We start from the raw sequence: 14,403 nt of genomic DNA on the forward strand, positions 1-14,403 counted from the left end.
GACAGAATGTGAGTACGTGCACACATTGTCCACTGCATTCAGTCTTGCAGGAAACAGAGAAATAGAGGCTTCAAAAGGGGAGCACAGGGTTGTATAGTGGGTTTCCTGACTGTGGAAGGAGTGCAGAGAATGGAAAGTCATCAAAGTATGGCACAAGTGAATGAAGAACACTGCATATACATTGCAAAGGGGCAGATGTCATTGGATGATGATGCACTGTGTGGAATGCCACATGGCATTACCAATACCATCAACAGCATGTGGTTGCTCTTATTATTGAATACCAGTGAGTTACAATGGCAGCCACTGTTCCAGATGTAAGATTGAGTGTCAATAGCAATTGACATTCAGTGCTCTCCATAAACTTGTGCCATTCTTCAATGAGTTTCCTTTCTTGCATCTCTCCACTGTAAGGAAACACCCTACAGCCCTGTGCTCTACTTTTGAAGCCACCACTTCTGCTTTCAGCACTACAGAGTGCAGTGGACAGTCAACATATGGGTGTTTTCTCTGTGTCATCTAGTGGGTGTGAGACTGTGTCCTAGCAGTGAGGTTGCATTTTCAGCGCTCTTATAGGGACTACACCATCTTCTGTAGGAAATGGCATTAAGCTCCCTTCCACCAGTTTCATTTCACTGCCTCTCGCTCACTTCTTTTTGAATCACCCTAGTGTAGTACACAACTCATCAGTTCACTGCTCAACAACAACAACAACAACAACAACTACTACTACTACTACTACTACTACTGGTACTGTTACCACCACCACCACCACCACCACCACCATTACGTAGTTGTGTGCAATTCTGTTGCTTGTTATAGTATACAGTGTCTTTTTCTAATATGCTAGCACTTCCCATATCTGAGCTATGGTGATAATCTCTGTTTACTGTATGTTTACATTTGTGAGGTTGTATCATGACTTAACTAAAGGAATCAGCAATTTTTACCCATACAAAGTCACATTTACCTAGACATTCTATGTAGTATTTTCTCAGTTTCACACTTTCTGCACTATTGTTTTTTCTCATGTCTATCATATTTTTTACTTTTCTTCTTTAAAATCCCACCTTCAAAATCAATGTGTTATTTTTGCACCACCACTATTTCCTATGGATCCTCCTGGTTCTATTGGACATTTTCATTTTAATGCAAATGAATGACAATTAGAAATGAAAGAGCAGTATTTTAAACAGCTGTATGTAAAGTTCCCTTTGTTCTTTAAAATTATTTTGTTTAGAATTTGAAAAGAACATGTGTGATTGGTAACATTCAAGAACTTACGAAAATAAAGTTTATCAAAATACAGGCTGTCCATAAAAGAGTGTCCCAGGTATAAATTTTAATGATATCACCTGTGTTTCAGAGTATTGGTTCAAGGACACAATTAAAACTTAACTCAGACAGTTTTATATAAGTGCATGTGTGAGTACTGCTTTGTTGTTTCACCACTTGCAGCATCACATATGCCATACATGCAAAACAGCATCTCCTGAGCACAATATCAAAGAGAGTCCCAAAAATTAAATGTTTTTATTGCAGCACACAATACAGAAAAATGCTGACCAGCTACTTGTTTATGGAGCCAAACACAAGACTACACAGGAAGCAACACATGGAAGCAACAGCTAGAGGTGATACCACACCAACAGCAATATTCTAGCCCAGCTTAGCATATCAATCGGCAACACAAACAAGAGCGAAGTCCAAAGAGCATATCATATCCAAATCTCGGGTGTGACCTGGTATGATGGCAATGAAGAATGGTGATTCCACAGATAGTCCCACAATGTACATTAATTTTATTATAGCATCACCTCAGAAAGTAAAGTCTCCCATAAGACAATAATAACTCAATTGAGCATCTTCAATCAGAGGCAGATATAACCCAAAATCTAAATAAACGGCTGCTGGAGGTTGCACTGTGGGTTAAGTACTCCACAGTGGAGAATGTCCATGGGCCCTTGATGACCTCGTGACTCGCAGACGCAAGGTAGTCCATGATAGCAGTGCTGCTATTGTTGCTGCTGCACGCACTGCCTATGGGCGATGTGGTGGTTCCTGGTGGCATCTGTTAGCATTAAGCCTGTAAACATAATATTTGTAATCAGCACCAATCCAAACCCTTGATATACCGACTAGGCACATGGACAGTTTCTGAAGGAGGAGCACCTGCAGGCCAAGGGCCAGCAGCCCACAGGATGCAGGTGTCATGTCAGAATAGGCATGTTCAAATACACAGGGGCTCAGCCCTGCATATACAACACTCCTCCCATCCCGTAAAAAATGAGACACTGACAGGAAGGAGGCTGGCAGCATGAGGGTGGGTGTGGTGGGTGGATTCGATGCTTTGTCATAATGACAGGACAGTCGGGCCTTGTGGAGAGGGCTTGCAACAAAACTTCTATGAGCGCTGCACTGAAAGTGCTGGAAGAAACAGCTGGCTCCAGCTGTGGGTGGCCATCTTGGAGGCTGTGGCAGCCCAGCATAGGGCAAGGACCTGCAGAAGGCATGGTGTGTGGATGCCAGAGAGCTGCAGAAAAGACAGACTATGAGGCATGGGGTGGAAACTAGAGAACACATGAAAAACAGCGAGAACCCTGGGGGCTCAAGTGCATGACAAGGTACGATGGAATGTGAGGAGTTGTGCACTGGCGTGCAGGAGAGCGTGTTAAGTGCGTGATGGTTGTGGAGTCCAGCGACAGGGCCAGTTGCAGCAGCAGTGGAAATGGCAGCGGCAGGAACAACTGGGCAGGCAATTAGTGCCACGCCACTTTTGACTGGGCTGGCATTGGCAGTGACAGAGCCAGAGTCAGCCTGACCAACAACAGCAGGAGAGCTGGTTGCAACACAGGCTGTCCTGGTGGTGCTGGCAGTGGCCGCTGTGGCAGGTGGCAGAGATGGCGAAGGAAGATGCAGATTGTGGGATGTGCAAAAGGAACGTGAAAGAATGAAGATGGCAGCTGAAGGAGTAAGGGGTCTGGATGCAGAGAGAGAAGGCTTCCTGGAAAGGAATGGAAAACCTAAGGTGCAAGGAGCAAGTAAAGGAGACTAACTGCAGGCACGTTCAGCTGTGGTGGGACCCAAAGATGTGCCGAGGTGCATGGGAATGCACTTGGGAACATGGAGATGTGTGGGAGCAGAGAGCGCAGAAGGGAGAGGGAAGCGAGAAACTGAAAACAAAGACAGAACGAAGGAGAAATGGAAGCCTGAAGAAGGGGAGCAGATATGGGAGGGATGGCAGTGTTGGGGCCAGCATGGACGGAGGCTGTGCTGATGTTAACTATAGAGCGGGCTGTGGCAGAACTGCAGGGCTCATTAAAACCAGCTGGAAGTGTTGGGGGTGGTGGAGGGAAAGGTATCTCTGCAGGAGCCTGATGCAACAACCGAGTGGCAATAGAGCCGACCTCGAAGGAGCCAGTGCCAACAGGTGGCGGAACTTGGAACAAAGGCCCTTGGGATACCTGACAGGACAGGAAGATGTCGCAGAAGAGTAAGTGAATGCTGAAGCTTGAGAGACAGTGGGGACCATGTAATGAGCATATAGCTTGTCCTGCAAGTGATCGTAGAAGAGGGAAGAAATGTCGACTCCATGATTAAGGGATAGGAGAAGATGATGGGTCAAAGTGCCAGACCAGGCAAGGAGAAGAGGTCATTTGCGATAGTCCACATTGATGGTGAGGGCCCACGAAAGATCATTTGAGCTGATGTAGGAAGGCCAAACATGGCTCCAAAGTTTCATTGAAAACCTGAAACATTGGAAGTTGTGGTGTCCATGTTGGTGAAGAGGAAACAGAGAAAATGAAAAAGTGACAGTGGGATACAGCGAAGGATTGGCTGTTTGTTTCTGAATCAGTACCCTGGGCTGGAGCTCGTAAATCTGTTTTTGACTGTCCGCCTGTTGAGCCATCAGCTGCTGCAGCACAGCTGCAAAGGTGATTTGTCCATGGTGACTGGGAAGAATGAAAAACACATGCTGCTTGCTGGACAAAGTCCAGAAAACAAAGTTCCATAGTTCATAGACAAGTTGACAGTCCAGGCACCAATGTGCAAAAGAATTTACAGTCCTGCTGTATCGGTGCACGGGCTCCATTCAGTTTAGGTTAGACCAGTCCATTTAAGGATTGTTGATGTCTACAGACCGTTGCCTTTCTGATGCTGTGTTATGACTGGTTACAATGTCATGCTGATATGAACTGTCCTCATCTCCGAAATGTTCCTCTACTGTACGTAGTACACAATACTGCAAAATGTGTTTATATTCTTCTGCATTTAGCATTTTCGTAAGGGGCCATGCCTTACCCATGAAAAACACACCTATATTGTATCACTACCTCCTCCATACTTCTCTGTTGGCACTGCACCTGACAGCATGTAACATCTCCAGGCATTCGCCAAACCCAAAACCCTTCCATTGGATTGCCACAGCGTATAGAATGATTCATCACCCCAAATCACTTGTTTCCAGTCAACTGATGTTCAGTCACATTGCTCTTTACACTACATCAAATGTAACTTGGCATTGACTACAGAAATATTTGGCTTAGGAATAGCTGCTTGACCATTGTATCTGTTCTTTGTAACTCCCAGTGCACAGTTATTGTGCTAGGTGGATAGCTGGTACCTCTTCAGAACTCATGAGTGATTCTTTCCACTGATTTTGTGTAATTTTTTTTACAATCAATGTCCACAATGCTCATCGAAGCCTGTCTGTAAGTATGTGAGGTTTTGATGGTCTTGCTCCAGCTGTGGTTTTTTCCTTCAAATTTCCACTTCACAGTCACATCATCAACAGTTGACATTGTCAGCTATAGAAAGGTTGAAATGTCCCTCATTGACCTTGTATGACTAGTTTACATTTGAAGTCATTAAACTCTCCTGACCAGCTCATTCTGCTGTTACTGCTTCTCTACTGACAACACAATACTCTAAGCCCCCTTTTATACTGGCTAGTCCACCTCTAGTGGTATCTCCTGGTCAGTTCCACATTGCACAAGGGCTTCTGCTTTGCTTTGAAGTACTGAAGAGAGAGAGAGAGAGAGAGAGAGAGAGAGAGAGAGAGAGAGAGTGAGAGTGAGTGAATGAATGAATGAATGGGGGGGGGGGGGGAGGGGGGAGGAGGAGGAGGAGGTTGTGTGTTCAAGTCTCGGTCCGACACACAGTTTTAATGAGTGAGTGAATGAATGGGGGGGGGGAGGGGGGAGGAGGAGGAGGTTGTGTGTTCAAGTCTCGGTCCGACACACAGTTTTAATCTGCCAGGAAGTTTCAGTTGCTTATTCAGTTCCACATTTATTCTGAGCCATGGCATTTACAGTGCTTCCCATAGCTGTTGTATGATGCATGCTGGATGATACTCTACTTGAACACAAGACACTATTGATGATCCCACAAATGATCAGTTTGGTTAAGATCCTGGGAAGTAATTTAACCATGCACTTCTGACAGTTTTCATAAAATTCTAGCAATTTGACAAGGCTAATTTTTGCTTAAAGATACCATGCTTCTGTGCAAAGACACTCATTATATACATCTGAATGTCATTCCTGAGGTTGAATATATAATCAAATTAGTCATGAGTACTTTCCATGGAAGTTAATTGTCTAAAAGAATACAACAGAAGTGTCATACAGACCATAATGCTGCCCACAATACTTTCCAAACATTGCTGGAAGCATTTAGTTTCTTCTGTGACTTGTCTCACCAGAAGTAGAAAACATCAGACATCAGACAAGGCCATCAGTTACCAATCAGCAGCAGTTCAGTTTCAATGCTGCCAAGCCAGATGGAGGTTTTCTATGAATGCACTATCTTCCATTTGCTTCCGAGCAGTTGTTGTGGTTAACACTTGCTTCTTATGTTATTTGGTTTGGAGTTGTTGTGGAACTGTTTGTCTGTTATTCTTCATAGGCAGACATTGTGCCCACTTTGGACATCATTGGCACATGGAACTTTGTTTCTATATCCATGTTATATGACCATAACTTTTCACAAGATAAATAAATCTTCCTTCCTGCCTTCCTCTAAAAATCGTTGCACATCTTCTGTTACCTGGCTGAACTCACATTAAGATTTTAATATAAACATGAATTGATTATTTTTTTATCAATTATTTTTTTTATCTAATTCTATCCCTACACCATATGCACAGCAACTATGCTGTTTTCAAAGTCTACTGCACCAACCTAGACCTTCATTTCCCTGAGGGCTCTGTTCTTTTCTCAGTAGACATCTGGTAGAACCTAGTTTTGCATGCAACAATAAACTGTCTAATTATCCTCTTATTCTACCAGAATTACTACCAGGTACCACTGTACAACCCCTTCTCTTCCCTTTTCTTATATATGTAAATTCTTTTGTGGTCTTTGTATTTTCTCTTTCGGTTTCTGATGTAATTTTTTCCTGCTGCACACTGCAATACTGAGAGAAAACCTTGCTAAGGTCCTTTTGGACATCCCAAGTCTTATGAAGCACATTTCACAAGCACGTCCCAGTACCCATCTACTCAAAAATTGGTGTACTTATACCACAAGTACACTAGTGTACAGTAGACAACCATACTGTTATGTGAAGAAGTATCTCTGAACTTGCAAGCATTATGTAAGCTGATGTGAATAGATAACGAGTTACAGTGTCTGCCAGAAATTTCCAAGTTATTCACATTATTAAACTTTCATATGATAACTATAACAACAAAACATATTTTCAGCAGCTATACATGTTATGTGATGAAATATACTCAAGGACACAAGGTAGTAGTCGAGTTCCTGCATTTGTGGTAAACTTTTGTTGTAACTAAATAGTTTGAAAATATCAGTTCCTGGCAGGTTTCAAAATTGATGTACATTTCCAGGCAAATATCAATTATCATGCTTACTTCAGTCACCTAACACTGTCTTATGTAGTGGCTACTTATAATCAATATCTAAATCTAATTTATGTATCTTGTGCCACTGTTTTTGCAGTCATCACACAATGATGGAATTTTTTAGAAATTGGCAATTGTCTAAAGCCTTTAACACATACTATTAATCCTAAGACAAATAGACTTTAAAATAAGTCTATAAGGGCAGCCAGTGGTGCTATAATAGAAGCCAAATCACAGAAAGACTGAGAGAGGCTGCAAGAAAAATCCAACAAAGTTCCACACATTAAGTGTGAACTCCCTCAAAAAGGATGGCCATGCCTAATTGTGTGACGTACCATACATGTCCAGCGAAATATTGCAAGACACTATCAACAGAATGTAATCAGAAGATCAAAACAAACTGCAAAACAATTTAGAAAAGATATCGGAATGGTGCGAAAATTGGCAGTTGACCCTAAATAACGAAAAGTGTGTGGTCATCCACATGAGTGCTGAAAGTAATCTGTTAAACTTTGGCTACACGATAAATCAGTCAAATATAAAAGCCGTAAATTCAAATAAATACCTAGGAATTACAATTACGTACAACTTAAATTGGAAGGAACAAATAGAAAATGTTGTGGGGAAGGCTAACGAAAGACCGCGTTTTATTGGCGGGACACAGAAAATGTAACAGATCTACTAAGGAGACTACCTACACTAGATTAGATTAGATTAGATTAGATTAGATTTACTTTCATTCCAATTGATCCGTAGTGAGGAGGTCCTCCAGGATGTGGAACATGTCAGAAAAACAACAATACATGACAAATATTTACAACTAAAACAAATAAGCTAATATACCATTCCACAGGTCCCAAGTGGAATGATCGTCATTTTTTGATGAACACTAAGAGTCATTTTACAAATACTAATGCACTGAATTTAAAATAAAAAAGTTTTTTATTTATTTATAAGGTAATAAACATGTAATACAGCTACTGTAATACTTATTTACAATGAACACATTACTGCACTGAAATGGTGCAGAAGTTAGATTATACTTACACACACACACACACACACACACACACACACACACACACACACACACACACACATTTTCAATGAACACATTACTGCACTGAAATTGTGCAGAAGTTATGTTGTACTTATATACAAATCAGTTGGTTTTACTAAGAAATTCATCAATGGAGTAGAAGGAGTTGGCCACCAATAAATCCTTTAGGCTTCTCTCAAACTGGATTTCATTGGTTATTAAGCTTTTTATGGCTGCTGGCAAGTTATTGAAAATGTGTGTTCCTGAATAATGCACACCTTTTTGTACAAGACTAAGTGACTTTAAATCCTTGTGCCGGACCGAGACTCGAACTCGAGACCTTTGCCTTTCGTGGGCAAGTGCTCTACCGACTGAGCTACCCAAGCACGACTCACGGCCCGATATCAGCGCACACTCCGCTGTAGAGTGAAAATTTCATTCTAGAAACATCCCCCAGGCTGTGGCTAAGCCATGTCTCTGCAATATCCTTTCTTTCAGGAGAGCTAGTTCTGCAAGGTTCGCAGGAGAACTTCTGTAAAGTTTGGAAGGTAGGAGATGAGGTACTGGCAGAAGTAAAGCTGTGAGGACGGGCCGTGAGTCGTGCTTGCGTAGCTCAGTCAGTAGAGCACTTGCCCGCGAAAGGCAAAGGTCCCGAGTTTGAGTCTCGGTCCGGCGCAAAGTTTTAATCTGCCAGGAAGTTTCATATCAGTGCACACTCCGCTGTAGAGTGAAAATTTCATTCTAGAAACATCCCCCAGGCTGTGGCTAAGCCATGTCTCTGCAATATCCTTTCTTTCAGGAGAGCTAGTTCTGCAAGGTTCGCAGGAGAACTTCTGTAAAGTTTGGAAGGTAGGAGATGAGGTACTGGCAGAAGTAAAGCTGTGAGGACGGGCCGTGAGTCGTGCTTGCGTAGCTCAGTCAGTAGAGCACTTGCCCGCGAAAGGCAAAGGTCCCGAGTTCGAGTCTCGGTCCGGCACACAGTTTTAATCTGCCAGGAAGTTTCATATCAGCGCACACACTGCTGTAGAGTGAAAATTTCATTCTAGAATCTAATGTATATCACATGATGTCACCTGCTCTAAGTACTTAGTTGAATACCTTCGCAACAAAATGATTTACTACATAGATGGGCTGTGGAACAACAAAACCTACAACAGGCAGCTTGGGAAGTTAAGAAGAAATCTTTGAAATGGGCCCGTTTCCAGGTTCACCATCTATTTAGGATAAAAGAAACTGAGAGTAACTTATTGGAATTCAAGAGCTTCAATGGCTGCCACAAATCAGAGTCAGATTTTGATACACATTGAAAGCAAAACCTCCCAGCCCAAGACCCAGTAATATCATAATTCGTACTGTGATATTGCAAAGTTAACTTCGTACCTGGTGGTACTCTCAGAGATTACAAGCCTACTGGGACAAATTCTGCCACTGGCATTTAGAGCAGTGACATGATAACATCTGTTTCATTTTAAATACCAGCTTCATGGAGCATTGTTCATGACAATAGCATACATCAACTTGCGGAAAAATGTCACACTTCCAGCTCTTCACTTCTGGACTCAGGAGCTAGTAACCAGGTCACAGGATTGGAAGTACCAGGAGCCTCTAGTGCTCAGAACCTCCAAACAATGGAGAACATGTTAGAGCCCACAACAGATGAACCTTTGGCACACAATGAGAGATGTTATGCACTCTACTCCTTGCAATCACAAAATACTGACAAAACTGCTGTTGTGATGTCAACAGACCTGAACCAGATATATGATGTAGAAAGCAGTGTCAGGCTAAGTAGACGGGAGGCTACTATAATTCTTCGAGCAGCCATGAGATTTGTAACATGTGTTGCAACCCAAAAAGAAAGACAATTGCTTTTTCAATGCCATCAGCAGCTGGTCACATTTTGAGTACAATAAACTCCCTACAGATATTAAAGACCTCTGCAATTTTCTCAGACAAGTCTTTACATGCTGGAATGAAGTCTTCGATTGTGAACAGATGTATGAAGATTTTGTGAAGGCCCATCTACAAGTCTGTTTTGACCACACCCTAGCTTCAGATAAGATATTTCCATACAGTATATGTCTAGTAGCAGCATTAGATTCCAGCAGATCAACACTATACTCCCTGCATTGCCAATGAGTGAACTGTGGAAGATCATAGAGGAACTGGATGTTGATGTGCTAGTCCAGCAACCATACATGTGCCTTGCTGACATATGTGCTCTCAGTAGTTGGGCACCAGAATGCCAAGGCAGCAATCATCATTCTTAATCAGAGATACCTTGTCACTAAAATAACACAATTATGCAGTGAGCTTGCTGTAATAGTGGAGATGTGTACTGCTCAATGCAAGTGTATTATTACCTACATATACATGTAGTGCTCCCATATGATTGAGTCATACCCTGACAAATTAAGAGCTGCAGCATTGTGCAATAGACGAAAGACAGAAGAATGTGGTGTAATGCTGACAGACATGATCCAAGAATGGGACATGACTGTGATCAATAAAGAAGGGCAGCCTAGCAAATTCACAGATAGTACCATTGCAGAGACAAGTATAGACATTATCCTGGCAAATCTGGATGTGGCTAGTAAGTTTATATCCTGGGAGGTTGAACAACATATGACCACTAATGAAAATAGTGTCATAACCTTCTGTATCAGAGCAGTGACAGTAAACTCTAGAAATACTAGCAGTGGCGAATGGCCTTCACTTAATGACCGAGAGCAGTGATGTTTGCATATAGTTGTCAGTGCTAACAAACAAGCAGTACTGCTTGAAACAATTGCCAGAATCAGTGTGGGATGTACAACAAATGTATCCATTAGGACACAGTGTTAGGAGCACCGGTGTTTGCATGGAGTTGTCAGTGCTAACAGACAAGCAGTACTGCTTGAAATAATCACCCAAAACCAGTGTGGGACATACAACAAATGTATCCATTGGGACAGTGCAAGAAAATTTGATGTTAATGGTCTGTGGCAGCAGACAACTGATGTGAGTGCTTTTATTAAAAGGACATCACCTGTAGCACCTCTCTTTGGCTCGTGACCATATAGGTTGGACCCTATACGACTGGAAAACCATGGACTGCTCAGATCAGTCCTGATTTCAGTTGGTAAGGGCTTGAGTGTGTACAGACCTCATGAGGCCATGGATCCATTTGACAACAAGGCGCTGTGCAAGCTGGTGGGGACGCCATAACAGTGTGGGCTGTGTTGATATGGAATGGAGTGGTCCTCTGGTCCAAGTGAACTGATCATTGACTGGAAATGGTTATTTTCGGCTACTTGGAAATCATTTGCAACCATTTGTGGACTTCATGATCCCAAACAACAATCAAATTTTTGTGGATGACAGTGTGTCATATCACCAGGCTGCATTTGTTTTCAATTGGTTCAAGAACATTCTGGACCATTCCAGCAAATGATTTGGTCACCCATATTGTCTATTGTGAATCCCATGAAACATTTATATGACATAATGAAGAGGTCAGTTCATGCACAAAATCCTTCACTGGCAACACAGTTATGGACAGCTATAGAGGCAGCATGACTCGGTTATTTCTGCAGGGCACTTCCAATGACTTGTTGAACCTAGCATTATGCCAGGCAAAAGGAGGTCCAACATGACATTCCAAAGTATCCCATGAATTTTGTCACCTCAGTGTAAGGCACCCACCATCCTGTCCACCCTTTGCAAGACCAATGGAACAATGACAGTTTACTGAAGGAATTCCACCAGATATTTATCAAACACTCTTTTCGCCATATGATTCTGCAGATACAGACAACAACCATCAATCAGTGCTACTTAACCAGATGAGTTCTGAATATAGTAACAGTGTTGTCCTACTCCCATTTGCTCAGGAAGAAGTAGTAGTAGCGATAGCCATGCTTAAATGTAGCTAGGCACTGGGTCCAGATGGTATCTGCTCAGAAGTGATACAGAAATTAGCTCCAGTCATAATGCCATCCTTAACACATCTGTTGAATGAAGCATTGGGACAGGACAGGGTACCAGAGACTTGGAAATCTGTATGTGTGGTGATCATAAAGATCCCGCAGACCCAAAGAGTTGTAGACCTGTATGTTTAATTAATACATTAGCAAAAGTTCACGAGCATCTACTCTGCCAGCATCTTCAAGAGCACAGAGAGCTCCAGTATCTCTGCATGTCAGTTTGACTTCCACAAATAATAAATTGTTGTATGACAATATTAATCAGGCTCTTCAAATTGTAGACAGAGCAAACAGTAAATATTGTGCTGCAACTGAGAATCGTTTCCGCAAGCCTCACTTTGTGCATTTTTTAAAATAACTTCTTTTTCTTAACACATATTGTTCCACTTCCTCTAAAAGTCTTTGCAGCCGGCTTTAGCAAAACTGCCTTTATTCCATACTGATAGAACAGAGAATACGGCCCATCTTTGCAAAACTTGCCTCATGCGTACATCGGGGTCTTTTCAAAACGCACTTTATGCTATGTAGTTTGCAAAAGACATTAGACATATTGCTGAGTTTTCTTGTAATTTGTTTAATGTGCAGTAGCTGTCAGAAAAAAGTACTTTTCTGACTGTTTTATGGCACTCCTGGAACAACTGATTTGCTTGGGGGTAGATGGCAGGCTGTGTTACTGTGCATGCCAAATAAGCTGACAGTTGACAGTTGGCACAATGGCTGATGGGAGCTCCCATTAGCCACTGCACCTGGTGACTATTTAGTTTGCACGGGTAGCATTAAACTGCTTTTGTTGTTGATAACTGTTATGTGAGCTGGTTGCCAGTTACCTCCATTTCATGAAAGTAAGTGATGGAAGGTGATGGTGAATATAATATTCATGTGAGTGAAACACATGGTGAGCATGAAAGAAGAGAAACAAAACATCTCCAAAGCAAAATCATCTCAACATTCAAAGAAAATTTCAGTGCCTGATATTGACTGCTGGTATGCTGAAAGGCATAAGGCAAGCAGCTGTGGAAGAAAAGACTATCTCTTTTGCTGACTTATCATATTTCAATGTATCATATTTTTCAGGAGGTAACAGCAAGCAAGATGCATTGTTTCTGTCATACATGGATATTTCATCACCAGCTAGGTATGTTGTAGATCCCACTGAAGCTAAGGCTTCTAAATCAATGCCTGTCAAGTATAAGATAAAACTTTGAGATAGATCCCAACTACCAATGTATGCTGCTACATTTAAAAAAAAGAAAAAAGGGGGTTATCGCAGGATCGCTTAACCCGGATTGTTTGGCACTGTCAAGAACATGGGACAACACTAAATGAATGAAGAGATGGCTCAAGAGCAACTCAAGCCGACATAGTTATGACCCTACAAGTGAAATAGCACATTCTGAAGTATAAGTATAGAGAGAGTTGTTGTAGTGGAGGTAAAATGAGAAGACATATTTGCCCCCAAGTTTAAATGTAAATATGAGGGAAAATTTTTGGAAAGAATAAAGATAAACAGGTAATACAAGCTGTTCCATGTCAAAATTTAAGACAATGTTTTATAAGAATTTTAATCTTGGCTTTGGTTAATCTCACAGTGATATATGTTCGACATGCAAGGGGATTTGACTGAAAATAATGGTCACAGAAATCGAAGAATGACAGGAAGTGTGTAAAACTACCAAGTTCAACAGCATCATGAACAAATACTCTGACGGCACTGGAAAACTTGTCTTTGAAATGCAACAAAATCAACCTCTGCCTCACCTTCATATTGTAGACATCTTCTACACTTCACAGGTATTGTTCTATAACCTGATAGTGGCGATACATGAACCAAAACAAGGTACTGATATTATTTACTTGGTGTGAAACAGAAGCTGGAAGAGGTGCAAATGAAATCACATCTGCACAGGTAACATTTTCTCCTACATTATTAGGAAGAGAGGACTAGAGATGTTGGTAAGAGAGGATTGAAACTTGAGCTTTTTCCAGACATGTGTACCAGCCAGAACAAGAATTATATAACGCATTGTATGCTGACACATTTTATGGAACACAGTACAGTGTTCTATGAACTTAACCACTATTTTCTTGTTCATGGACATAGTTTCATTCCACTGGATCATGTATTCAGTAGAGTTGAGAAGGGATATCAGAAGAAATAAGAGAACATATCACTTTGTCGATTCAGGAATATTCTAGTGAAGTTTGGGAAGGTGCTGGTGTGGGGAGAAGACGGGTTTTCCTACAACTTCAAATGGATTTCTAAAGAAATATTAAAGTTCACCGTGCGTTGTAAAATGGTGAATTTATGAGCAATATTTTACAGACAAACCAATGGTAAGATTCAGTGTGCTGTTAAAACAATGCATTTCTTTGGATCAGAAGTATGTTGTGATGTTTTGAAAAACAACATTCCTTCATTCAAAGCCATGAAATGTGCTGGATTTATTCCGAAGATAAATGATATGATTGCAGAAAAGCAGGAGGATATAATGAAGCTAATGTGTTTCCTTACCATTCCTAAGAATGCAGCAAGT

General features: G+C 41.5%; 1 protein-coding gene across 1 annotated transcript in view; it reads left to right on the top strand.

The window, feature by feature from the left end:
• LOC124555264 (uncharacterized protein KIAA2013 homolog) overlaps nucleotides 1–14,403 on the top strand; it is a 192,677-nt gene that overhangs the window by 81,367 nt on the left and 96,907 nt on the right. The window lies entirely within an intron of this gene.

The sequence above is a fragment of the Schistocerca americana genome, chromosome X (genome assembly GCF_021461395.2).
Source record: "Schistocerca americana isolate TAMUIC-IGC-003095 chromosome X, iqSchAmer2.1, whole genome shotgun sequence".
NCBI lineage: Eukaryota > Metazoa > Arthropoda > Insecta > Orthoptera > Acrididae > Schistocerca > Schistocerca americana.